This window comes from Euleptes europaea, chromosome 6 (genome assembly GCF_029931775.1).
Source record: "Euleptes europaea isolate rEulEur1 chromosome 6, rEulEur1.hap1, whole genome shotgun sequence".
Taxonomy (NCBI): Eukaryota; Metazoa; Chordata; class Lepidosauria; order Squamata; family Sphaerodactylidae; genus Euleptes; species Euleptes europaea.
In genome coordinates, this window is record NC_079317.1 from 77,108,128 (window position 1) to 77,132,933 (window position 24,806).

A 24,806-nucleotide genomic window follows, 5' to 3' on the forward strand; every position below is an offset into this window, starting at 1 on the left:
TATTTTAGTTTTCTGCTTTAACCCCTCATCTGCTTTGGGAGAATCAAAACTGTTTTGTGGCTGTGTTCTTTGGATGGAATTCTGGTTCCCTTCTCCCCCCCCCCCCCCAACGTCAAGTAGATAATGTTTTAGTAAGGGAAGAGTTCTGGTCATGTATATATGGGCATGTTGTTTCAAGTCTTGAAGGGATTTGGAATGACTGGCTTTGTGTGAATTTTCATTGGGAATGTGTCCCGAGGCCGATGCCCGGCATCGAACCTCGGGACTAAACCCTGCCTTACTTCTGAGTATAGTTTTAGAGCTTAGTCATGTTGTTCTGCAGCAGAACAGCTAGATTCGAGATCAGTGGTACCACAGAAACCAAAAGATTTGGGTGGTATGAGCTTCAGAGAGTCAACGCTTCCTTTGTCAGATACCAGATACTCTTTACTTCTGAGTAATCATGCATATAGGGTTGCCAACATCCAGGTAGTAGCTGGAGATCTCCTGCTATTACAACTGATCTCCAGCCGATAGAGATCAGTTCACCTGGAGAAAATGGCCGCTTTGGCCATTGGACTCTATGGCATTGAAGTCCCTCCCCTCCCCAAACCCCACCCTCCTCAGGCTTCTCCCCAAAAACATCCGGCCGGTGGCGAAGAGGGACCTGGCAACCCTACATGCATAAGATTGCTCTTCCTCACTGACACTGTATAAAGTATTAGCAGAATGCCCATGCAGCAGTTAGTACACAGAACTGATTTAAAGTGAAAATAAAGCTTTCTTCAAGATCTAATAAACTGGATAGGAAGACAAGAGATAAACCTAGCTAACTTGCTATCTGAGAGATAAAAGAAAAGCCTAAGATTAGCATTCTGTAGACAGACAAGAAGAAGCCCTTTAGAAAGAAGGGATTTCCCCCTACAGTCCTGTCTAGCTTGAGTTTTTTGCCCCCGGCAGGATCTTCTTTCTTTGCACACAAAGACATTACTATATTGCAATATAAAGTAAAACTGGATGCTTCAAAAGTTAGTGCAATTTATTGTGTTGTGACATGGACACATCTGGCAGTTCTATTATAGTGAGATCCAGAAGCTCAGAAAGAAATGCAATTCAGTTTAAGGCAAGCAGTATGTTTGGGGAAAGAAGCAATATGGGAGTCCTAAGCAGACTCAGATTGTCATTCGTCTTCAGAAACAATGGTGGTTTCTTTTTAGATATCAAAAGGCAACCAGACCAAGTGCAACTGCGAGCACTAGCAAGAAGAATAAATGCCAGAGCCCTAGAGTAGAAAAACCTAGAGCGGCCAGGTCACTGCTGGGGGCAGGGTATCTCTGTCCTGGGCCAATGACTGGCTCTGACTTGGTTTCAGGGAAATCTTCACTGTCCTTCCTGCTTATTATCAACTTTTGAATATTGTTTTTGTCTTCCTTGTGCTTTGCTCTAGCTGCAGAAACCCTTTGTATGGTGGACTTCTTCTTATGCTACCAAGGCTTGTATTCTCTCAGATTTCCTACATTAAGACCTAAGATGGACTGTCATCTGTTGCCTTTAAAATTAGAGGTGGTTCTCAGCAGTGTACCAGGTCCTATGATCGGCTGCCTGACTGCAGTAGATCATAGGAGCCAGTAGGGTTGTCAGGTCCTTCTTTGCCATCGGCAGGAGGTTTTTGGGGCAGAGCCTGAGGAGGGCAGGGTTTGGGGGGGGGAAGGACTTCAATGCCATAGAGTCCAACTGCCATAGCGGCCATTTTCTCCAGGGGAACTGATCTCTATTGGCTGGAGATCAGTTGTAATAGCAGGAGATCTCCAGCTACTACCTGGAGGTTGGCAACCCTAGAAGCCAGCCATCATGGATACTAATAGTAGATAAAATATATGAATCTGTTAGGGATATCTGACCACACACTGATGTGGCTTCATCCTGTTCACCACTTGTGAACAGAGACCTCAAAAACAGATGGACATATTGTCAAATTGAGACTCAAGTGTGTGGCAGATTGTTTCACAGTATTCCACACAGTACATCACAATTGGCTTTTTGCATAGGCATGTTCTCACAGAGACTATTTTTCTACATTACCCCTTCTTGCTTCGTAACTGCTTCACAGGAGGCAATTGTTTAAATAGACAATGTTAATGGCAGCTGATCAGCTTGAATGATCTATGTGCATGCAGTTTTGGGGAAACCCAATGCAAACCTGTTCAGCAGGCATTCACACAAACTGAACAGACGAAGTGATTGGCTCACATCTAATTGCCATCTTCAAACATTGTAAGTTCGACAGTGGAATGTGTTCACAGTAAAATTTGCAGCATCTCAAGACTATAAAACTTTACTGAAACTTATTAGATGTGTTTGTTTGGTTAAATTATATGACTTTTAAGTTTCATTTCTTCAAAGCTACTGTTGTTTTTGATGTCAGTGAACTTGGCACTTTAGTTTAACATTAAAAATATCTGCTGACTGTATCATTATTCAGCCAGGACAGAGATTCTTCAGGAACTGAATCTACTTCAGTATCACCTCCTCAGCACTATCAATCCACACCGGCACATACTGGATTCACTAGAGGTATCCCAGATTAAAGTGTGCTCTCTTACATCATTTCATTTCTAACTTTAGGTGGGGACACATCAGTTTAACAGATGGTGAGTTTTTAGAAAGTACTGGAATGAGACAGAGCAGTCACCTAATCTTGCTTTAGCAGATGGCATTGCTGTTCTCCCAAAAAGCTTTCAAAAAATAAGGGGAATGATTAATATAGCAAGAAAGATGGCCAGAGCTGAAGTGCACTGCAACCCAAGTTAAGGCAGATGGAGGTTAGAGATGGAAAGAACAGGGGCCTTGGAATGGGAAATACACGAGAAAACATAAACAAAGTTAAATATTCTCCCAAAACATGACAACATTTCACTGCAACTCAGACCTTAAAGTAGATTAATGTTCAGACTATAAAGGAACGAGTTCATTTTTTAAATCTTTGAAGGCATTAAAAATAAGTCTTGCTTGAGAATGGATATGATTTTATACTCCGGCAGCCCATTCCTGAAGGGGGGAAATAGATCCACAGTGGCCGGGAGCGATGCAGCTGCGCCGTCTCCTGAGAGGCTTCCCGGGCGCTGGATGGAAAATCTAATGATTATAAAATTAATTTAAAAAGAAAATGCCCCTATAGAAAGCAATGGGACTACGCCACCAAAAAAGATGACGTAGCCGTGCCACTATGAGAGGGGGCATTCCTGGGGCAAAAAGGGTTAGGAAGCTGCCTAAAGGCAGCCCCACCCCCAGGAACACCCCGGGAATGCCACCCCACACACTGGTGCAGGCTTTCTCTTATGGAAATTACCTGCCGGAGTTACTGTGTTGGTGGCAAGTGCCAGCACAGCTCAGTGACTCCCCAGCACCAGCGTATTTGCCTATGGGATGGCATTATCCCAGGATAAATGGGCACTTACACCAGCACGGGGTTACACCAGCTCCTAAGGAGGTTTGCCCCCTTGAGGATTGCAGCCTTAAGTATATAATGGCCCTTCCCCCTTTCTCCATCCCAACAGCATTTGATGTATCTTGAAACCTGTTTTATAACCACTACCACCTAACTGCAAAAATTCTGTATTCCAGAGGCTCTCATGTCATGCCGTCCCCAACTTTTCACACTCAACATTTAGCTTGGTGAAGCATTCTGGGGAACTCAAAAGCTTTCTCTGTATTTTGTGATATTTTGGTTGAATCTAATAAAAAGGAATTACAATTCTTTTAATACTGGTAATTCTTCTGTTATTTGATTATTGTACTGTATTATTTTTACTTTCTGGACCACTTCAACAAGGTTTCAGGAGAGGTAGAATAAACATTTTCTAAATAAATTAATTCTAATTATGATTTGAAACCTTACATCACTTATATCAGCATATCTTCCCACTGCCCTTACTGATCAGGGACAACTCCCTTTTGGTCTCCATTCCTCACAAATCAGCTGTCATTTTTTAACCCTATTTTTTTGCCAGTTGTTGATGACTTCTAAAATTATAATACTGTGAACTGCTAGAATTATTATTGCCTTCCATAAATTCCTAAAACACAGTCCTCTGTAGAATTACTACTTTATAAACCCATATGAATAATTCTGCATAGGTCTGCATTGTACATCTCTGACTGGAGGTGCATTGCATTGAGATTTATTACTTTGGATAAATAAGAGTTATTCTGATGAAGAGAAATTTGAAATGGGGCAAAAGCCGGCAACACATCAGAAGACGTCTGTTCATTCTGAGAAGACAGTTTACAGATTCAGTTGCCAAGGACTTTCATTTGAGAGAGATCACAGAACAGAGAAGAGTAAAGGTTACTGAGTGGAGAAGAATTTTTGACACCTTTCCAGGAGGTTTTCTGTGAACTGTGTATCTCAAAAAGGGATTATAGTATGAAACAGGACTTTTAATTTCATGTAACCAGCATTATATATACATCGTTAATATTTACTTGTTGTTGTAATAAATTATTTAGATATTGTAATCATTTGATGCCCTATAGCCATGTACTTTTTACTCTATATCCTGTATATATTGTTGGTGTGGCTCAGCTACTGTGTTTTTGTCAGCATTGTCTGCATATGCGTTTTGTTTGTGTGTGAATGTACACGTATGTGCATCAATACTCCAGCATCATCTAGAACAGCGGACCATTGCAGACAGAACAGTTGCTGGGGTCTAATTTGAACAGTCAATAAGATTGCAAGAAATGATATTTTAATATATTTTACATAAAAGAACAAGGATCCCCGCAGCGCAGAGTTGTAAGCTGCAGTACTGCAGTCCAAGCTCTGCTCACGACCTGAGTTCGATCCCAACGGAAGTCGGTTTCCGGCAGCTGGCTGAGGGTTGACTCAGCCTTCCATCCTTCCAAGGTCAGTGAAATGAGTACCCAGCTTGCTGGGGGTAAAGAGAAGATGACTGGGGAAGGCACTGGCAAACCACCTCGTAAACAAAGTCTGTCTTGGAAACGTCAGGATGTGACGTCATCCCGTGGGTCAGGAATGACCCGGTGCTTGCACAGGGGACCTTTACCTTACTTGAAAGAACAATTGCTTTGTTTTTAATTTAGTGCATGGCAAACTATGGCATGGTAAATAAATATAGCCGGTGATGCACAGCCTTCACCAATGTGTAGTAGTTGGAAGGGGTTGCATAGCTGAGTTTAAAAGAGCTGCACTTATTTGGTACCTTGGCAGCCCAGTCCTAAAGGCTGGTGTTTTGGTGGTGATCAGCTGCCAACACAAATGTGGCACTGCTCGTCTGTTCCCTATGAACATTCCACAGGGGGGATTAATAACAAGAGCTCATCCACAAGACGCAGATGGCATAGCAAGCATGCCAGAGTTTCATTTGTTGCTGCTTTTTTCCTGGTGTTTATTTTCTTCTTGATGTTGGTTTTAATACCGTTTCTTTTACTAAGCTGTCTTTTTGAGATTGTAAGGGAACTGTGTGTGTTTTGAATGTGTTGCAATATGTCCTGGGAGCTGATTTATGGATGGAAGGATCAAAGAAATAAATTAAAAACTACCGCTCCTTGAAATCTCAGCCGGCCAGAGATAGAAGACTTTGAACACTGCAGACAGCTCCATGGGAAACGAAGAAACCACAAATAAAAGGGGGCCAGAACACTGACCTATGTCAGGATTGCCACCTAGACCTGTGAAGCTAGACCAGTGGGGTGAAAAATAGTGTGTGACAAGATCAAAGATATCCTAGTGCTCTCTTTCATGCAATTTGAAAGTGAGAAAGGATACACTGGGCAATGTTCAAGTAGTAAAAGAATATTTCACACCTGCCAGCAAACTTTTCAAGTAGCTTTTCACTGCTACTGAAGGAAAGCAGGTGCTATTATTTAAAAGGAAGTGTGGACCGGGGGTGTACATTTGGCTAAAGCTGAAGGGAGGAGGACCAAAAAACGGTTTCAGCGTTTTCGGGGGGTGGGTTACTGGTACAAAAAATGGTGGCAATAAAGGGAGTCAAAAAAGCAGATCCCGAACAATGCCGAATTTTCAGGTGTTATTTGGGTTGCTTTGGCCCTGTTGCCATTTTTCTCCCTTACCTCTATCCTCGCCCTCCCCCTTACTTACCTGAGTAAGATCCATGCTGCATATCGGCTTGGACCTCCATGTGGAAGTTTAAGCCAGCAAGCGGTATGGATCTGAATGCTGAGCCCAGCACTTAGGTGATGTCCCCCGTGGCCCCCAATCTCAGAGGCCATAGGGGAGGCAATTCTAAGTGATGTGCTCCAGCCCAGCACTTAGATCACTTTGCCTGCCGCCCTGATCTCAGGCAAAGCAACGGAGGCAGCAGAGAGGTGATCAAAGTGCTCGGATCCATCCAGGTGCTTAGCTTCCCCTCCTCTGCCTGGAGGAGCAGATCTGTGCTGTTTGCCGGCTCCCCCTCCTCATGGAGGAGGAAGCCAGCAAGCAGCAGGAATCTGAACCCCCACCCCCAGCAATGCAGAACTGAACGCTGTGCTCCATGAAAAATTTCAAAAAATAAAAAAGCCAAATCCACTCAGTCTTTCAGGTTTTTTTCTTCTTCAAAATTTCCAGGTGTAATAAACCTGACCCCGAAAAATACCGAAAAAGCTGCACAGTTCTAGTGCCGACTACTTTTAGTGACTACTGAAAAGCCACATATATTTCTTGCACTTTCTCCTCTACCTAAAGCACTGCATCAGTTGCGCTGATTTAAAAATGTCGAAAGTTATTTGCAATGGAAAATGCAGACTACTGTTTTTTATCCATTCCATTTCCCTTTTCTTTCTGAAGTCAAAACATAAATAGGAGCTGGGGCTTCTAATTATGGTCCATCCCTCAACTGCACTTTTATTGCTGGTAGTAAAGACCCCCAGGGGAAGATAAGAAAGAGATTACTTCTGGCTGGCTGGCAGAAATGCACAGCTTTTAGGGTTTACTACTAGCAGCCATCAGTTTTCATTTTAACATGGTGGCAGCTATTGCACATTGTAACTTTTTAATAAAGAGAATAAGAAATTATTTTTAAACAACTTAAAATATTGTTCTGATTGTTTTTGTGCCATGGTAGAGAAAAAGTAAAAGTACCTCCTGGCATACAGTTTTCTGGCCAGGTGAGTAGTGGCATGTGAAGTTATAAATCAAAACATTTGGACAAAACTCCTGCAGGGATTGCTTGGAGAACAAGTAACAACTACAGAACTATAGAATACTGGTGGGGACCCACAAGAAACTTGCAGGACCAGCTATCCCATTCCCCCATACCTACCTGCTCCCCCATTCACAACAGCAGTGGTGCCATCATCTCTCCTGGAATCACAATTGATCTCCCAACTACAGAGATCAGTTCCCCTTAGGATTGCCAGCTCCAGGTTGGGAAATTCCTGGAGGTTTGGTGGTAGAGTCTTGGGAGGGTGAGGTTTGGGAAAGGAAGCAACCTTAGCAGGGTATAATGCTATAGAGCAGCCATTTTCTCCAAAGGAACTGATCTCTGTCATCGGGAGAGCAGTTCTAAATCCAGGTGATCTCCAGCAGTCAACTGGAGGTTGGCCACCCTAGTTCCCTTGGAGAAATAACTGTTTTGGAGGGTGGACTCTATGGCATTATGTGCTTTTGAGGTCCCTTGCTTCCTCAAACCCCACCTTCCTCAGGCTGCATCCCCCAAATGTTAAAGAATTACCCAACCTGGAGTTGGCAACCCTATCTCCTTCCCACCCAACAGCCAGCATACCTTTATCTGCCCTTCCGTAAAGTTTTCCATCTCTCTCCTCCCTACCCCCACAGCCTGTACCTTGGGAAACTATGGTCTTTCTCTACAGTGGGGACCAAAGTAGTTTACAAAGCAGCTTCTCTCCTCCTTTTATCCAATTGCAAAAGCGGCTATTTTCTCCAGGGGAACTAATCTCTGTTGGCTTGATAACAGTTGCAATAGCAGGAGATCTCCATCTATTACCTCCCTCTTCCCCTGCGTTTCCCCTCATTTTCAAATTCGAGATAAAACAGGTCTCTGAAAAAGCGGGCAAAATTCGTGGAAATGTGGGGGGGAGAGCGAGGCGACCTCTGACAGTCAGAAACGGCATGCAGAATCAGCACAAAGGCCCAAAGTCGTCGGAGGGGTGACGGCGAGTGAAACAGCCATGCATAAAAGGCCATAACTGACAAAAAATACTTCACTCAAAAGTCACCAATGACCACTTAGAGGAGGGGCCGTGGCTTAGCGGTAGAGCCTCTGCTCGGCATGCAGAAGGTCCCAGGTTCAATCCCCGGCATCTCCAGTTAAAGGGACTAGGCAAATAGGTGATGTGAAAGACCCCTGCCTGAGACCCTGGAGAGCCGCTACAGGTCAGAGTAGACAATACTGACTTTGGTGGACCAAGGGTCTGATTCAGTAGAAGGCAGCTTCATGGGTTCACTTTGAGCAGCATCCTTGCAAATTCAGACACCAGGGGGCAGCAGAGGAACGGCCCAGAACGGTTCCATGGGCGCTGGGGAAAGAGCAGGCGGGCCGTGCCTTCCCCCTTCACAACCGGCAGAGGTCACGCTGCCCTGAATGCAGATTATGAAGCACGTGCGCCACCTGTCGGCAGTAAGTAAAAATGTGATGCTGGCGAACCGGTTCTGAGATCGAACAGCGCAGGTCTTTGAGATTAGGATCATCGATAAACTCTGAGCTGTATTAATCCTCCAAATACGGTCCGCGGGAACGGGGAAACGTTTATGTGGGAACTGCTTATCAAATCCTAGTAATATCCCTAAACATAAAGTCAGAGGGATATAAATGAGAACACCTCCAAAAGATCAGCGGATACACTACAACCGAGACCCACGTTACACTAATTGCGTTTGCCACACTATGCTCCAAGAGGGATTAAATCCTATTACTAGGATTTGATAAGCAGTTGTTTATAATGAAGATGGCTTAGTATACTAATGCATGTTGAGAAATAATATACAAACAAGTGGTAAAAGGTTTCCAAATGTTGGTTCTTGTGGGTTATCCGGGCTGGGTAACCGTGGTCTTGGTATTTTCTTTCCTGATGTTTCGCCAGCAGCTGTGGCAGGCATCTTCAGAGGAGTAACACTGAAGGACACTCCTCTGAAGATGCCTGCCACAGCTGCTGGCGAAACGTCAGGAAAGAAAATTCCAAGACCACGGTTACACAGCCCGGATAACCCACAAGAACCAATGAACTCTGACCATGAAAGCCTTCGACAATATGTTTCCAAATGTGTTTGTAAGTGCATTGCACTTTATATTTTTAGTGAGTGAACATACTTGTTACGTTAAATTTGCTGTATTTTTAGGCTGAAGATGCCTCCGGGTAAAACGTGGATTTAAATACCTGGGATACACGTACTGTTTTATTGTTGTAATATCCCTAAACATAAAGTCAGAGGGATATAAATGAGAACACCTCAAAAAGATCAGCGGATACGCTACAACCGAGACCCAAGTTACGCTAATTGCGTTTGCCATGCTACGCTCCGAGAGGCAGAGGATGCACTTTTGAAACAGCTCCACGGAAAAGTCACACCGTTTACGCAGTTCAAGTTACCATTTTGCAGTTTGGAGCAATATTACAACCTGATTGCGGAAGCTTTGTCATAGAGGAGTAACACTGAAGGACAGTATTGTCGAAGGCTTTCACGGTCAGAGTTCATTGGTTCTTGTAGGTTATCCGGGCTGTGTAACCGTGGTCTTGGAATTTTCTTTCCTGACGTTTCGCCAGCAACTGTGGCAGGCATCTTCAGAGTAGTAACACTGAAGGACAGTGTCTCTCAGTGTCAAGGGTGTAGAAAGAGTAATATATAGTCAGAAAGGGGTTGGGTTTGAGCTGAGTAGCCATTGAAATTCACAAACATCAGCACAACTTTAACAGAAAAGAGGAGAGTTTAAGAATGAATAAGGCTTGGCTTCCTGCCCTGAAACACCTCCAGACAAAGACAACATTCAACAATAGCCATACAGATTAGTTTTGGATTACACACATTAACAGATCACTTCAGGATACAATGGTTCCATATTAACATACCATACCCTCATTAGCACATTATCTTGATACTTACAGGACAATACTTTTGCAGGACAATACTCAGCTCAAACCCAACCCCTTTCTGACTATATATTACTCTTTCTACACCCTTGACACTGAGAGACACTGTCCTTCAGTGTTACTACTCTGAAGATGCCTGCCACAGTTGCTGGCGAAACGTCAGGAAAGAAAATTCCAAGACCACGGTTACACAGCCCGGATAACCTACAAGAACCACTGAAGGACAGTGTTCAGAGGAGTAACACTGAAGGACAGTGTCCTTCAGTGGTACTCCTCTGAAGATGCCTGCCACAGCTGCTGGCGAAACGTCAGGAAAAAAATACCAAGACCACGGTCACACAGCCCGGATAACCTACAAGAACCAATGAACTCTGACCATGAAAGCCTTCGACAACATGTTTTTGGGATTTGTTTGACTACTTACCATTCATTTGGACTAACTTACATTGTTATCTATAAGAATATATACCAAGAAGATTTGTTGCATAGAGACTGCATCAAACACAAGCTGTACATATTGTATATAGTTGTGATTTGTTCTTTGATGTGTTTTCCACCTTGTATGTCATTTATATGTAAGCACCTAATAAGAATTTGCTACTTTAGTACCTGGAGGTTGGCAACCCTAGACGCTACCAGGGGACTAGAAAGGAAAAGTTGGGCCAGCTTACACTCTGCTGGCACGGTAATTAGACATTGGCTATTATTCCAACAGCGTCCCCTGGAGTAAGTAGGGTTGCCAACCTCCAGGTGGTGGCTGGAGTTCTCTATTCATTTCTTGTTCCCTCAGAGCCCAAGAAATCAAACAAGAAGAGATCCATCTTCCACAAGCTCTTTTGGTGTGGCAGCAGGAGACAGAGGTCAAACTAACCGAGGAATGCTGGGATGCCGGCTGCGAAACCACCTGTCAAAGTAAAATGTGCTAAAAGCAATACAGGATTGCCCACTGGAAACCAGGGGAGAGGTGAAGAGAGACACAAACCCGCTTGCAATCACCTTCCCTTTCCCTCCCTACAACAGACACCCAGTGAGGTAAATGGGGCTGAGAGAGCTGTAACAGAGATGTGACTTGCCCAAGGTCACCCAGATGGCTTGTAGAAGTGGGGGAACCAATCCAGTTCACGAGATTAGCCTCTGCCGCTCATGCACATCTGAATGACCCAGAGGAGAACTGGGTGATTCAGATGTGCATTGGCAAACTGCAGACTGGCCTGTACATGTGGTGTCTTGAGCAAGGGGATCTTGCGGGCTCTGCAAGATCTCAGTCCTTCACGGCGTAGTGTGTTACCAACTGTTTTCATGGTGACTATGGTCCCAGCTGCCCTGAGATCATTGACAAGTTCCCCCCGTGTAGTTCTGGGCTGCTTCATCACCGTTCTCATGATCATTGCAACTCCACGAGATGAGATCTTGCATGGAGCCCCAGACTGAGGGAGGTTGGGGGTTAGGGTTAGGATCTGGCTGGTTGATAGGGGATCAAATACTTATTTCATTATAATGCACATCAATCTCTGACTTTTGTCTTCTGGGTTTCTGGGGTTTTTCCTGTTGTTATTCTGTCTCTCACAGCTACAACAAACCTACCATTAAAATTATGGACGTCATTTCTTCGTCAGAGGGCAAACGGGCAAATTTATCAGGGGATCAAATACTTTTTCACCTCACTGTATGATGCAACTCCAGCATCTTGAGTTGGTCCTGGATCCACTGCCCCAACTCATTCAGGGACACCGGCTGCAAGTCATAGGCTAAGAGCCAGTGGTCAGGACCCCTTTGGTTCTTGCCCTTTAGCTCACACCAAAAGGATTACATTTCTTGCTATGGTCAGGCTTAAATATCTGTCACTGAGGAGGCCAATCAGCCTGTCATGTTACTTTATCATTTGTGAGTAGATCAATCCACCTGTCCTGGTGCAGAAACATAGAAGAATCATTTGCTTTTAAAGGATGCTGTGTGTGCATCTCTGTTTGAATCACTACTCTGGGCATGCCTCCTTCTTATCAGAAGCCACCTGGAGAACAGGGACTGAAACATACAGGTGTTATTGAATTTTGGGACAACTCTGGTTGAATCAAAAGCTTGAGTTTCTTGTATGGTTTTTCCACACTCAGGATAAACTGCACTTGCCCTTTCCATACTAATTAAAGAAACATAGCCGCCTGTTTTTCAATCAATTGCATAAAATATGGCATATAGTGGAATAAACATGACATATTAAACATTAAAATGACAGGAAAATAGCAAAGAAAATACATGGCAAAAACAACCCAACCTGCACGAAAATGAAAAGAGACATCCCCCTCCACCTATACAGCCCAACTAAGGAATAAAAATGGTGAGAGACTCCTCTGTGAATGGTTTTCAAACCAAACTACATGTGGAATGATTGAATACCTTGAGGAAGTGTTTAGCGGCAAAAATCAGCCCTGGGTCACCTCCTTCATATGGATCAGAACTCCAGCAAGAGGGAAGTAGGAATGTTACTGTTTCCCTTCACAGGACTTTAAAAAGACTGGAAGGGATTTGTTTAACAGGCAGATGGTATGGAGGAAGAGCTTCCCCCCACACTATGATCTTGGTCCATATCTAAATTACAGATCGGGGTGGGAAATCATGTTTGAATTATGTCCATCAGATGCTGTTTCACAACTTAACTTTATCACTCAACTTGAAAGAACTCTTTGGAACATCAAAATTCAAGTCAAACCAATGAATGTGCAAAAAAACGTTTACAATTCTAGAACCCACATCAGAAGCCCTATTCAAATGCCATAAGATTCTAAAGTAAGTGAGTAGCAACCAGTCAAGTCCTTCTCTGCAGAAGGTTAAAATGTTCTCCCACTGCTTTCTGAATTCAGTTGCTGATTTAAGAGTAGTAGTTCTCTTACAAAAGTATTTCAAAGCGAGATTAGAAAGAGAGACTGCTGAATTACAACTTATAATGAAGCTCAAGACTATGCATTCTCTTGGACTTAATAGAGATCCGGGATTCCTGTCTCATTACCAGTGCTAATTTCTCCACGACTACTACCCCTCTGCATATCACACCTAATCCAATCACGCCTGCTAATGCCATTTACTTGCTTTTGACATTTACATTGCCATTGCATGTCTAATTCACTCATCTCTATTTAAGGACAGATGGAATCACATTCTAGCTGTATCTGAAGAAGTGGGCTGTGGCTCATGAAATCTCATACCCTGCCAGAAATTTTGTTAGTCTTTAAGGTGCTACTGGACTCTTGCTCTTTTCTACTTCTAGTGACAGACTAACAAGACTACCCATCGTGATCTTTCTCCTTGCTGGTTATAGTTGCTTTCAATCTCATTTTTCATCCACTGATTTATTGTTGTAAATTTTAAGCATTGATATCTGGTTTTAATGCTTTGAGCCATCTCAAACATTTTAATGGTGGCCAATAAAGAAGCTAGAGGTACAAACCAGTGAATAAATTAATTCAGTCCCCATCAGAATATATCTTTTAAGTACCTAAAAATCTTTGGAGGGTTTGTTTTTTTGTCCCAGTGCATCACTGTGCTCTCACACTTACCATTTGTTTTTGCTCAGTTGAGCTGTTCGAAGAGATCCCTGTGGAGATCTTCACTGTCTGCTTTGGATTTCACCATAATGAATCATTTGGTGCTATCAGTAAATCTAGTTATCTTGCTACTCACCTCTGACCTTAGACTATTAATGCAGTGGACACCGAACAAAACCTTGGGGGTTCATTGGTTCTTGTAGGTTATCCGGGCTGTGTAACCGTGGTTACACAGCCCGGATAACCTACAAGAACCAATGAACTCTGACCGTGAAAGCCTTCGACAAAACCTTGGGGGACTCAACTGTGATGGACATGAGAAGGTTCTGCCCTCCATTCTTCCCCACTCTGAATGGAATGTTAGAGTGAGGGGGGGGGGAGAACGCGAGGCAGCTTAGTAGCCAACATTCAACTGCAAAAAGAGGTGTTCGGTTTTGGAGGAAGAAGGGGCAGGAAGTTTTTTGAATAGGCAAGGAATCCAGTAGGGACTTTAGAGAACTGTTTGGACAGGCAGGGTTTAGGTGCTGTTCCTAGGTTCCTAGTATGGTTGAAATCTGTATGATATCTTTTCTTTTCACCCTTTGACATTTAAAGAAGATTGAACTTCCTAGTTGATTTTTCTGGCCTGGCTTATTTTAAAACGGTGGACTGCTATTACGTCTTTAGAAATTTGCTCCTTCAGTTTTCTTATTTTTCCTATTTGGGGGTGCAAGAGTTCAGCCTTATTGCCTCTGCTTGTTGTTGACCACACTGATATCCTCTTGTGTGTGTGTGTAAAGTGCCTTCAAGTCGCAGCCAACTTATGGTGACCCCTTTTTTGGGTTTTCATGGCAAGAGACTAATAGAGGTGGTTTGCAAGTGCCTTCCTCTGCACAGCAACCCTGGTATTCCTTGGTGGTCTCCCATCCAAATACTAACCAGGGCTGACCCTGTTTAGCTTCTGAGATCTGACGAGATCAGGCTAGCCTGGGCCATCCAGGTCAGGGCGGTATCCTCTTAGACATGTTTTAAGTAGCTTGCAAACTTCCTAAAGTTGGGAAACTTGACTTTCTCTCTCAAATTCCTTTTAATTAATCCTCTCCTTTGGGGAAAGTTCTCTCTTCTGGAATTAGATTAAATATGACTTCACTATACATTCTAGGTAATTTCCCATTTATATATGTAGGGTTGCCAGCCTCCAGATGGGGCCTGGCTATCTTACAACTGATCTCCAGACTACCTAGATCAGTTCCCCTGGAGAAACTGGCTACTTTGGAGGATGGACTGTATGGTATTATACCCTTCTGCGGTTCCTCCCCTCCCTAAGTCCCTCCTTTCCCAAGGCCCACCCCCAGATTTCCAGCAATTTCCCAACCTGGAGTTGGCAACCCTATGCTAGATTTGATTTTGCTGCAGTCATTATTCCCAAGCATTAAAGTAACACATCTCTCTCTTTTTAAATGAAAATCTCTTTTTCATTCCCCACTGACTGTTCTAAGATTCAATCATTTATCGTATCTAGAAATGTTGTCTTTGTGTCATGATACAAATTTAAGGATGACAAAGGATAAATAGAAGGATAATTGAAGTTATCTGTTATCACAATGTTGTCTCTTTGGGCTGGGTCCCCGATGTCTTTCTCCATCTCAAGATCACCATCAGAGTTCCGATCAGGGAAAAACAGTGGCCCACTTTTCACGGAAGATTTTGATGCTTTCTTGTCGCCGAGCAAAAAAAAAAAAGCGATTTAAATTTATTTTTCATGGGTGCGATTTAAATTCATGTTTTTATATCCCCGTCAATCCAGAAGTAGTTTTGGTTTTTCATAGGAACAAAGCAAGCAGTATTCTACAATGGTTTGGTCTGTCCCCTTCTGAAAAGCTCATGGTTTATGCCCGCCCCCAACTCCGCCCCAACTCTGCCCAGCGGATTACCCAGTGCAGTTCACCTCTGTGGACACAGCCCCAGCCAAAAAAAGCACCAGTCCCTCCGGTTTCCTTATATAACTTTTCTATTTACCATGCTCCCCGTCCCCCCTGGTACTTGGCCACCCCCCCTTTCCCAGACTTTGACAGACGGTCATCATTGTGCCCGCCCCCCCTAGAGTTCCGGCCATCAATTGCCAGGAACTTCCATCCAGATAGAGAAGGGAGACCCAGAGCAGACTGGCTCCCCCTTCTTCAGAAGGGTGACAGGAGTTTTGGCTTGGATTTGCCGCTCTCAGGATACCCCCCCCCCCAACACACACACACACACAGAATTTCACTGGCAGGAGGGAGACCCAGAGCAGACTGGCTGCCCCTCTTCAGAAGGGTGATGGGAGTTTTGGCTTTGATTTGCCGCTCTCAGGATACCCCCCCCCAACACACACACACAGGATCGCACCAGCAAGAGGGAGACCCAGAGCAGACTGGCTGCCCCTCTTCAGAAGGGTGACTGGAGTTTTGGCTTGGATTTGCAGGAGGGAGATCTGTCCTGCCTTGGAGGGAGGCTGTCCCCTGGGCTTGAAACTCTCCCAGCCAATCGCCGTTCACAGGGGAGGAGAAATTAGCCAACATGGGCGGGGACAATTGGTCCCAACCCAGGAACGTTTTGTCATGGAGCGGAAAAAAAAATGCATAGCAACCACAAAGAACGGACCAACACTGGTTTGAGAAGACGTGGAGTTGACGCGGTTTTTCTGCTAAAACGCGAAGGGTTCATGAAAAATCAAAAATTTGAAGCAGGCCAAAACAAAGGCAAAACCGTGCCAAACCTCTGTGAAAAAATGACCAGTATGTTCCAGTACCGCATTAGTTTGAGGCCTCATGTTTCTGTCCAGAGATTTTTTGATTGAATTTGTCCCTGCTAGGGTTTTTCCACTTATTGCATTCAGTAAATTACACCCAAAAGCATTATCACCACTGATATGACCTGCTTGACCTGTAAATCATATATCCAGGAAAAACTTCATCTGATTAATTATCACCACCTATACAGTAAAATAAAATACAAGATTCCCCACATATCTATATTCTCTTCTTATTTCAGATGCTCTTCTGACCCATACACACAGATGCTCTCCTCACACCCATAGTGGCAAGGAAGCTTTCTAGCACACAAACACCTATTTGGTATCTCTTTTCTGTGTTTCGTGCAGGTGACTTTTGTTATAATACCTGTGATTATTTGATTGGTATAGCACTGCCAGTGCATCTTTGTTATCAACTTCGATTCTTGGTTTGAGGACAAGAAACATTCTATTCACAGACACACAGGGGACCAGAAGCAAATAGTTACAGGTTATTTCTTTTTTCATCCCTGATGAGCACCAGGAATGATGCTGAGTCTGTGGTATGTCATGCGTGTGTGTGCCACATGCGCCATGCAGGAAATTTATTGTTAGCAAAGATTCGGTTTTTAGTTTAGCTCTGTAATAATCAGGCTGTTCTTTTTTCATAGTTTGCTGTACTGTGTTAAAAAATCTGCTATTCTTAAAGAAATCTTTCTCACATCTATTCACGTGTTCTTAAGAGGGGGAAAATCCTGGCTTAAAAAAAAACTTCACAACACTGATTAGTGAATTCATTTTCAGAATTAAGAATGCATGGTGTTGAAGATTACCTTTGGAGGAAAACAACACTTTCCTGGATACCCCACAGTGCCGTGATTGTAAAAGTGGAGAAATTGGGTCATCTGAACACATCCCCAGAGACGTTCTTCTTCTTTTTCCTGTTGCTTCTTCTGTGCTTCTAATCTATATTTTAAAAGTGTTAACTTGGAAACTCTGACTGTTCAGCTGATCTGTAAAAAAACAAGCACAGATTATTGCATGCAGGTGGAATAGACTTTCTTGTACATAAGCTGGAAAAATGCCATGAAGTCAGGATATTTTTCAGCTTATAACAAGAAGATCACAAACTTAGGGTACTGTAGATTTTTAAAAAACAACAACAACAGGCTGTCTGTAAAGATTCAAACAATCACATCTGATCACAAGTTCTATTTCTAGCTGTTTCCCATTAACACCTTTACTTTTAATTAGGCTTTGCTGAATACCTAAGAAAACAAAACAGGACGTTAAGTCATTCAGCATTTTATACAGCAAAAGCTTCAATTGCACTTCATTTTTAATATATATTTCCTTCATTTGGAAGGCATTGCACTTTGCAGTTTTATAAAACACCATTCATTAAATTTCATTCATGGACACAGATAAGGAAAGCCCCCTCCCCCAAGCTTTACTATCTTTACAAAACAAGTAAAGAGGAATGTCTTTCACAGAAAAGTAGATTGTATGGGGAGCATAAACAATTTGTCTGAGGAAACTGTAACTTGAAAATCACCTCTGTTTTACAATGGAAGCATTGTAAGGAGAAGCACAACATAGACCTCCTTCTCATGCTACCTTTGTGGCATGAAGGCTGTTCCATTGCCATTTATTCTTGCACCACACACCTCAGGCCACATGAAGCCTTTGAAGAGATGCCACACCATGTACAGGTTGATATCCCCAGAATCCTTGGCAACAGATGCGTGATAAGAAGGTGAGGCAGTTGCCCAGCACTCTCAATTGCCTTCACAGCATGGGAAGGAGGCATGCAGTTGCAGACCCTACATGATGATATGTGAAGGGAGGGGACATAAGTGTACTTCCTACCTCATTGTAATGTGTACTGTTTGTGATCATTCTATGATTCCTTCTGCTTCTCATAAAGGATGACACTGAATTTTAGAAATCAGAGATTTGAAACACTGACAAAGGATAGGATGAGAGAGAGAGAGAGAGAGAGAGAGAGAGAGAGAGAGAGAGAGAGAGAGAGAGAGAGAGAGAGAGAGAGAGAGAGATGAAAAGTCAACACTTATCTTTAAATACAATGAAAACTGCTTCTGAAATTTTATGGAAGTTTCAAATAAGTGCATAAAAAGGTCTGCCATGACAGGTACTCAAACTCTGGCTATATGAAACTCCTGCTTGTTTAAATTATGTGTCTTGCCTCTTCCCTGTAAAATTCCACACACAAAAAGCCTCTATATTAAAAAAAAAAAAAAAAAAAAAAGCTGGGGGAAAGAGCTAACATTGGATTTGTCAGGTAAGCTATGGGTAAACATTTTCAAAAATGTATATGGGCTATCAAAAATGATAGAGATTAAAGAGAACTGTTTGAACTAATTTATAGATGGTACCACACACAACGTAAGTTAGCTGAAATGTTCCCAGGCTATAAAAATTGTGTTGAAGATTCCAGAACTATAGAGGATCTTATTTTCATATGTGGTGAAACTATAATTCGGCTAAAATAAATAAATAAATAAATAAGTTAGGACCATGATTCAGAAGGGGATAAACGGTAGTATAAAGAAAAATGTAAAACTCACACTGTTGATGTATGTCTTGGGCTACAACGATGGCCAGATGTCCCAAAATATTTCACATTTACTTGCAGCTACAAGAATGTTAATCACAAAAAAACTGGAAGCTATGTATGCTACCAAACTTTGAGATATGGATGCAAAGAATTTGGTTATTAGTGTTAATGGATAAAATCTCAATGTTAATGCAACTGTACACTGAGAAGAAAAAGAGACAGAGACTTTTTGTTCAGCAGAGAACCCTTTTATTGATTACTGAAACAAGCAAATCCCTGTGGAATCAACAAAAAAGAAAATACTGCATTTGGTTTTGAAACTGTATTTATATGTGGAAAATAGGAGGACAAACCTGATAAGTTATCATAATAATAGCAATTGACTGTTGTACGTTGAAGAAGAAAAATATGAAATTTGAAATACTTTGTGTAGAATTTTTTGAATTTTTGTAATTTTGTAGTTTATATACCTTTGTAATTCCCAACAAAGTAAAGTGGTCAACTCTGGCTTAGAAATTCCAGGAGGCCCCAAATTTGGGGGGGGGGGGTTGAGTGCTAAAAAAGCCATGGCGATGCGGTGCTTCTAGAAGTAAAACTGGAAGGGACATCATCGCATTATTGCAGCTAAGCATGCACTCAGCTACTGCTCCAGAGCAGCTGGGTAGATTGCCCGCCAAAACCACCCACCTGGCAACCCTAAGCTACCATGATAGAGTGAGATTTGAACTTGGCTCTCCCAGATCCTAGTCTGACATTCTAACCATTACACCGTACTGGCTCTTGCAATGATAACATGCAATTCTTCTCTTTTTGTTTCTTTCTTTCATTCTTTTTTTTTTTTTAAGAGTTAAGGTTATGGTCACAACATTCACAGCAATACTATTAGAGATCAGCAGGAAATCATAATATCCCAAACCATAAAGAAAGAAACAAAGTGAGCAGCCAAAGCCCCCTCCCCCCAAAAAAATTAGAAAAAGAAGATGCAATCGAAGTACAAAAGATTTTGCCAAGGAAGTGAACAATGTTCTGCTTTCTCTGTCCTGACATTAAAAAGGAACCATTCTAAACATCATAGTTTGAATCAACAAACTCAAATAAAATGGCATTCCTACTCAGTAACAGGCTGAAGTGCCTAGTGATTATTGTTAACCAACATAGATAAAGAGCACAATTTGATGAAGCGTGCATTTACTTGTGGGTACATGCCATGAAACTCAATGGACTTACTTCTGAACTGACATGCTAAGAGCAGGCTGTCGATTATTCAAACTGTTCAGGACAGGGAATTAAAATGACAAATGATAGTTCAGAGATGACTTGTTCCTCATCCATAGAAAGATAGGGGGATACATGGATAGATAAACACCCACACATCATATTATTAAGTATGAAGAATGCATCCAGTGCAATCCAAACCTGTAGGTTTGCTCCATTGTACATAGAAAGAACCTGCATGTATTTATGATTTCCTCTTTCATTTCAGTAGCTCCCTGGATACCAAGGTCACAGAACATCTACAGAAATGAGTGAAGAATCCCTTGGAAATTGGAGATATTATATATCATATGAGTCTATAACAGATTGCTGGACTGGAGCAACTGTGCTTTGAAGTTTATTGTAAACATTTGCACAGCAAACAAATTGATGATCTAACAAAATATGCTGTATGCTACAATATTTTGTTGCTATTTGTATTCAGTTTCAACTCAAGTGTTAGTTGTAGCAATATGTTTTTGATCAACAGTCCTCCTTGAGACAGATCAATGATACCATCTGTCTTAAAAACCTCCTTACTGTGGCTGTCTTGCATGAAGGCAAATTTGCTTCAGTGCAGAGGAAAGAGGAATGCACTGAATACAACTTGGCCACAATTTGGCCTCTGTATCCTGTTTCTTGACCTCCAGAGGAACTGGTTAGCCACTGTGTGAGACAGGATACTGGACTAGATGACCACTGATCTGATCCAGCAGGCCTCAACTTATGTTCTTAACTAAAGTGGAGGATAAATTCCTAAGCAAATTTTCCAAATTAAAATTACCATCCACAGATTTCTGTAACTGTTATATTTTCTGAATGAAATATTATTACTGTTTTAAGGTTTGATACTCTCATATAGAGGCATAGAGATTGTTTAGGATTGCTTGCAATATGAACATGTTTGAGACTCATAATGTCTGAACTTGTGTAACATTTTAAGACTTTGTAACCATCTACATGCATATTTACTATGTAAAATAAACCATACATACATTTACATCCTTTTCATAATTTATTGGAGCACTTCAAGAGAAAGCTTACTTCGGTAAGAAGCATTGAGTCCTGCTTATTAGGTGTAACTGAATAAGATAACATACTTCTTCTCAGGAAGGGGTCAATTCTAAGAGCATAGGCACTGAAACGCACAGACCCATGACAGATCTTTTGTCTTTTCTGGTTGCCTTCAGTTAGTTGATTACCTGCTTTCCATCTTTTTGCAGATTAATTAGTGATTTGGGTTAATGTCATATTTTTCTTTGCTTAGGTTTGGATAGGTAGGCTTAGGGCTGTCGATTCGGTTCGTCCCGAACCGAAAAACAGCCAAATTTCCCCTGATTCGGCGGTTTTTAGTTCAGATGGAACCGAACTCAAAAAAGGCGGGAAAACGAGGAGCTGAATTCAGCGAATTCAGGGTGTTCGGTGAATAAATTCAGCAAATTCAGGGTTCGGCGCAGCAGCATAACCGTCAGTTAGTAAGCAGAATTCTCCTGCAGCTAATCGGTGGCCAAGCTGGGTCTTCTTCTGGACAATCAGTTTGAGCGACGGAGTGCATGAGCCCAGCTGCTGCGTGGCCCGGGAAAAGGAAGAGAGAGTATCTGTTTGTGTGTGAGAGAGAAATCCCCGTGAGGGGGTGCTTGTGCACATTCGCTCCTTTCCGTGGCTGCAGGGGGCACATTTTTGGGGGTAGAGACCCCAAACTTTCAGCGGAGTTTTTAAGGACCCTTCTTGCGAGACCCCCCAAGTTTTGTAAACTTTGGGTCAGGGGATCCCGAGATACGGGGTCCAAAAGGGGTCCTCCCCTTAATGTGCATTTTTATTCCATTTAAAGCACACATTCGCTCCTTTCCGTGGCTGCAGGGGGCACATTTTTGGGGGTAGAGACCCCAAACGTTCAGCGGAGCTTCAAAGGACCATTCTTGCAAACCCCCCCAAGTTTTGTAAACATTGGGTCAGGGGGTCCCGAGATATGGGGTCCCCCCTTTCCCCTATTGGGATGAATGGGATCAGCCAATCCTGTGTGCATCTCGAGAGCGGCAAATCCAAGGCAAAACCTCCCGTGCTTAAATGGAATCGTATTGGATTACCCAGTCCTCCAAATCCCTCCTGATGGAACAGAAGACATCCACAGTAAGACCCCTTTTGGGGCTTTAATCTATAATTTTTCTCCTGTGTGTGTGTGGGGGGGAAGCACAGTCTGTGTGTATGTGTGGGGAGGGAGCAGTTTCTGTGGGGGGGAGCCAAAGGGGTTTTTCGCCTGTTCTGCCTGGGGGTGTGTGCCCCCTCGAGTCTCTCTCTCCCGGGTTTGAGGGGGGGCTTCAGTTGTGTGTCCTCAGGTTTTCCCTCATTCATAAGATCGGTTAAGTCTATTTTGATGCTTGCTCAAAACTGGTTTTCAAATTGTGACTTAAAGAATGCATTTGCCTGGTCCCGAGTCCGATGCAAAAGGGGAAATTCCACCCCCTCCGGCTCCTGCTGCTTATGCTTAGTTAGCATGCCTCTGTCCCTTTCCATGGTTTGCAAACTCCCAGGCGTCAGGTGTTGCTTTGCATGGTTTGCAAACTTCTTCTGTCCCTTTCCATGGTTTGCAAACTCCCAGGTGTCAGGTGTTGCTTTGCATGGTTGCAAACATGATGGTTTGCATGGTTGTGTTGCTTTTCATGGTTTGGAAACTTCTTCGCACCTGCACCACCCTTGCTCCCTGCAGCTCAGCTGTTTGTTGGGGCTGAGAGCTTTGAGTGGGCGGCAAGCTCTGCTATTTGCAAATGCACATTGAGGGGGGACCCCTTTCGGGGCCCACATCTCAGCCCCCGCTGATCCATTCTTTACAAAACTTGGGGGTTATTGCAAGAAGGGACCTTTGAAGCTACGCTGAAGGTTTGGGACCTCTATCCCCAAACCCCCCCCCCGGAGCCGCGGAAAGTTGCGGTTGTGATTTTAATGGCTTTATTCGGCCGCATTTTTCCCTGAACGCTAGACCTCATGCTGAATTGCACGGACCCGAAGTGGGGGAGTTCGGACTTTGGAATTTCCCAAATAAAAATGGGCTGAATTTTGCCGAATCTGAATTTTTCCCTTTCCTTTGCAACATGATTATGAGGACAGTGTTAGCCAAATTGCCCTTTAACTTGGGGAATTAGCAGGCAAGACAGCAAATTACAATATTTATTTGTATAGCAGTATCGCAACCTTTGTCTACCAGAGCCCGTAACTGTGACTTTTAAATAAAGACAGAAGCAATAGATTTCCAATCAAAAGTGTTTATGTCTTTTTCATTCAATTCCGTGATGCACACAAACATACAGAGAATCTAGGAATATCAAGAGAGGAGTACAAGCACAGATGCCAACGTGGCAGGAGGTTGTTGGTGGGGTGTATTTACCATATCTAGATGAGGTGTTGTCCAAGTTCATGTAGACTAAGACAGATTGAAAGTTAAAACCGAGATGGGGGTAGGGGTTCCCGTAGACTTGACCAGCAAGGCGGGGGGGGGAGCGTGGTTGGGCTGCGCAAACCCAAACCGACAGAGTAACGGCAAAGGTGCCAGGAAAGACCTAAGGTTAGAGAGAGCTATAATGGGCTGGGGGCACCCCAGATATACTGTTTTTCTGGGGGAGGGGAGAGGGATTTCACCCCTCCTAGGTTTCCAGGTGACAAAAGGTGACAAAAGGATTAAGCTGTGGCTACTGGGGTGGGGTAATGAGAATTTGGAAATCTATTCTGATGACTTTTGCAACCCGTGAGGAACTTGAAATTCTTTGCTGACCAGATTAGCATTCCGGAACAAAAGGTGCGATCTATGCAGACTTCCTGGGATTGCTGCTGTGGAGCTGGGGGGAACGACTCATCTTGATATCAGGATCGCTGTTGACTGCCCATTAAGCGGTAGATGCTGCGAGAGGGGGGAGTTGGCATTGACTACGTGACTGTTTTCTATGACATGGCTGCGGCTGGAACGGAGGTTGTGCAGGAACATGGCTTCTCTCAGGTTCACCGGAGGCTGCCCCTGCATCTGTTTCCTAGCTGCTAGCTGCACGGCGCTCGCAGGAGCGGCCGAGTCCATTACAATGGAGTGCGCAGCAACCGTCCCGTATCATTTGGGGTGGGCGCGCAGCCAGCACAGTAGTTGAGTGCCTGCCTAGCGGGCTGCCAGGTCCAGTCTGGGAGGTTTGGGCAGGCCCATTTGCTATCAACAGGTGTGTGCCTAACTAGACAGACACTCTGGAAAGACTACTTTTACTTTCAGTTACTAAGTTTGCTCCAGAAAACCAGCAGCCATTTTCACACCTTTGTCTGCAGTGAAGATGGCTAGGGGCACCATATTCAAAAGGCTGTAAACTTGGGCTGCTTTGTCCAATTCACTTGAAACATTAGAAGAGAGGGTGGACTAGGTTCCTGATAATTTGATACCATTTGTTGTAAAAAAAAATGTCTGAAGGAGATTGCTCATCCATGTGGATGAAGAAATCCTCAGAAGCCTGGTCAGTGGCTGTTGAAGCTGGCTCTTTTAGTTGGAGGGTATATCTCTCCAGACAGGACTGGATGAGCCACGTCTTTTAAATAACCCTATCTCAAAAGGGCCCCAACTATGGGACCCTAACAAAAACAGTCAGAAAAAATAAAGAAAAAGTGGAGA